Here is a 4,390-nt window from a genome sequence, read left to right as displayed (position 1 = left end):
TTATTTAGTATATAAGGAAAGAAAGATGAAGAATTTTCATCATCTTTCCTTTCCATGCAAACTAACGTGAGAGAAAGAGAGGAAGAAAGAAAGTTTTACTTTCTTTACAATTTGGTCCTTTTACCAAAATTCACCATTTTCACCCAAAAATCAAATGAATTTCCATAGCTACCAAGAGAGAAATGTTAAGGAGAACATGGGGAGTTAGAATATCAAGTTGGATTCAAGAAATAGAAGCTGGAGGAGAGAAAATCAAGTTAAAGATTGGTATCAAGAGAATAAGGTAAGTACATCAAGATTTCAATACGTTTTAAGTTTGTTATTGTTGATAAATCATGGAAATAATGTTATAGTAGAGTTTTATTACATAAGGTCCTATGTTCTTGATATGTTAGTGAAGAGAAAATAAGAGAAAGTGATGAGAAATGGTGTAGAAAAAGAAAATAAGGGTGTTATAACATGGTAATTAATATCTTGCACTAAAACAGTTATGGACAGCAGCAGTAGTCTAACTTTGAAAAATCACCATAAATTTTATAAATTGAATTAGAAGATGAAAAAATATGGAATTAAATCTTAATGAGTCTAGTTTCTCATAGAAGAAACAGTGTAAGCAATGAATTTGTAAATTTTATATATAATGAATTTTGTGAGACAAGGTCAGAATGAATTCAGGTTCCCCTGTTCAGAATTTGAAAAATAATAAAAAAATGAATAAAAATAATTAGAGGCTTAAATTTATATTTATAGAATCCTGAATGAGTCTAGTTTTATTAGAAACAAACTAGAACATCATTTGAATTCTGTAAAAGGAGATAACTAATTTTTAGTGAAGAAGGGTCAGAACTGTCAGATAGCAGAACAGGGGTGACTTTAATGAATTAAATGTACTAATTGGATAAACCAAAAATTCTGAAAATTTTATGATAAGAATACATGTGAGTCTAGTTTCAGGAAAAATTAACGGATCTTAATTTCGAGTTCTGTAGCTTAATATATAAATAATTTAGTGACTATGATGCAAATGGACAGTTTTGAATGTACATATAAGTAAATAGTGAAATTATTGATAATGTTACTTGTTGTATGTTATATAAATTAAGGATGTGGAATGGAGAGGAGGAGGAGGAAAATATGTATGAATATTCATCTAGCATGGCTAATTTGCATGTTTTAGGCTCAGGGACTAAATTGAATAAAAGTAAAATTTTATGGGCAATTTTGTAAAAATGTCGAAATGACTAAATTGCATGAAATAGATTATTTTATTATTTAAATTACAAAAATTTAATGAAATTATCAATTTAGTTCAAGATCGGGGAAAACATGTTTTAGGGATTAAATTGAAAAGTGTTGATATTATGGAAAATTTTGATATTTTATAGAATTCATGGATTGTTATCAATATATATGAGAATAATAGTTGGAAATAAGGATTAAATTGCAAGAATTTTACTTTCCTGTCCCTAAGGATGAAATCGTCATTAATTAAAGTTTAGGGGCAAAATGGTAATTTTGCCTAGAGCATTAATTAAATGTATTAGAATATGAAATGAATGAAAATGATGATCAAATTTATTTATAAAGATCCGGACGACACAAATACGAGACTTGATAATGGAAAGAAAATATATCGAATAATGAAATAATAAACACGAGCAATCAATGAGGTAAGTTCGTAACTTGAATTATATTCGAAATGCTTGAGATTGTATGTTATTGATGTGAATATGATTTGAATGTTCATTGTATGAAAATTTATAAAACATTGATATATTTGATAAAATGTGAAGAAATCCGGTTGAATGAAAGGAAAATTCGATGGATCTCGAAAGGAATTGACGGTAAAAGGATCTAGCAGGACGGGTGATCCTATCCTGATATAGCCCTCCAAGAATACGTGTAAAATGGATTTAGCCGGACGGTAATCCGAATTAGGTCTGAATTTAGCTTTGGTGGTAATTCGGATCCAATCTCATTAGAGTAATTGTCGTTGCGAGGATTTAGCTCTGACCGGTAATCCCGACAATACTCTATGAGTTTATATTGCGGGATTTAGCTCGACCGGTAATCCCGCTGCAAGGATGAGGTTCAGGGAGTGTGCTCTCGATATGAAATGTGTAAGACCATGGTTGAAAGATACCATGGCAACTTTGAGTGTAAGACCATGGTTGAAAGATACCATGGCAACTCGATATAAAATGTGTAAGACCATGGTTGAAAGATACCATGGCAACCTGATATAAAATGTATAAGACCATGGTTGAAAGATACCATGGCAACCTGATATGAAATGTGTAAGACCATTGTTGAAAGATACCATGGCAATGTGATATGAAATGAACAAGACCATGGTTGAAAGATACCATGGCAACATGATGAAAATGAGTAAGACCATAGTTGAAAGACACTATGGCATCATGTCAAAGATAAATAAGACCATGGACGGAGACGCCTAGCATCTCATTGAACAATTGATATTCGTGTAATATGTATCGATGACGAATGGTTATATGAAATAATTATGAAGATAGATAAACGAAATAAGTATAAGTACATGAAATATAATTTATGTTAAGTTTGATATAAGCTATTACCTAATAAATATACATAAAATATATGGAAATGATGGAGCATGAAATATTGATATAATGAAATGAATGATATATGCTTATGAAGAAACGGTAAGAGCATGATATGTTTCATGACATGTACATATATGATTATCTTTGATATGTTGATACAAGGAAATTATGTAATTGAGACTATTATTAAACTCAAGTGTGATATGTTGAGAAAATAGATATATCAGTGTTGAATTTATATGAGATATGTGCAAGTATACTAACAATGTTGCTGTTTGATGCTTATACAACTGTCAAACTGTTGATTGAATGGTAATATATTTATTTATATGATGCATTGAATCGGTAAGTATTTAAATTTTTTTTAGTGATCTGTAAATGGTAGTAATGCTCCGAAACCCTGTTCTGGCAGCGGATACGGGTTAGGGGTGTTACAAAATGAGTCATATGTCACGGGATCAATCGAAGCATAAAATCGATACTTAATAGAAGAAACCCTACTTGGCGTCGTTCCGAAGATTTTGCGCCTAATTCTTTTACGAAATTCTGCAAAATCTATACTCTGGTTAAAAGCCATTCGCGCTATGTTCTCTGATAAAAAAATAACGCCGTTCTTGGTGTCACAGACCTCACCATCATAGTAAATAATAGCACTAATACAGTCACTCATCTTTAATTTCTATTCTGCTTAGCCTCTCTAATTTTTCTTGCTAAAACTTATGTAACTTGAGAATGATATTTGCCTCGTTTATAGCCTAAGGCCAAGCATGAACTGCTGTAGAAAAAGAGCGTTCACATGGGAGCTTTTTTCTGTATTTTTGCTGACATTGCATCTTTCTTGAAGCATTCTTGATACTATTTATTCAGATACATCTTCTAAAAATTATTTTTTCAAGAATTATTGTAGCAAAAGAGCGTCCACGTGGGATCTTTTTTCTTTATTTTTGCTGACATTACATCCTACTTGAAGCGTTTTTGACACTATTTGTTCAGAAACGTTTTCTCAAAATTATTTTTTCAGGAACTATTGTAGCAAAAGAGCGTCTATGTGGGAGCTTTTTTCTGTATTTTTGCTGACAGTACATCCTGCTTGAAGTGTTTTTGACACTATTTGTTGAGAAACGTCTTCTCAAAATTATTTTTTCAGAGTAAAAATAGTCAATTTTGTTAAAAAATAAACACAATGTTATTTTTTAAAAAAACTAAACCCTAATTTAGTTTATTTAAAACCCTAAAACCCTAATTTACTCAATCTATTTTAAAAACATAAGCCCTAATTTGCTAACCCAGAACCTTAATTTAATTTACTTTAAACCCTAACTTAATTTATTTAAAGCCCTAGAGCCCTAATTTACTTAATCTGTTTAAAAAATAAAAGCCCTAATTTGGTAAATCCAAACCCCTAATTTAAACCCTAACTTAATTTATTTAAAACCTTATAACCCTAATTTAATTAATTTTAACTAAAACACATAAGCCCTAATTTGATAAACCCAAAACCTAATTTAATTTATTTAAAACACTAACTTAATTTATTTAAAATCCTAAAACCCTAATTTAATTAATTTTAACCAAAAATATAAACCCTAATTTAATAAACCCAAAACGCTAATTTAATCTATTTTAAACTCTAACTTAATTTATTTAAAACCTTAAAACCCTAATTAACTTAATCTATTTAAAAAATAAATCCTAATTTAATAAACCTAATTTAATTTATTTTAAACATTAACTTAATTTATTTAAAATCCTAGAATCCTAATTTACTTAATTTATTTAAAACCTTAAAACCCTAATTAACTTAA

The sequence above is a fragment of the Gossypium arboreum genome, chromosome 9 (genome assembly GCF_025698485.1).
Source record: "Gossypium arboreum isolate Shixiya-1 chromosome 9, ASM2569848v2, whole genome shotgun sequence".
In the NCBI taxonomy this organism is placed as follows: Eukaryota; Viridiplantae; Streptophyta; class Magnoliopsida; order Malvales; family Malvaceae; genus Gossypium; species Gossypium arboreum.
The sequence above is the reverse complement of the archived record's forward strand: the minus strand, read 5'-3'. Positions refer to the sequence as shown.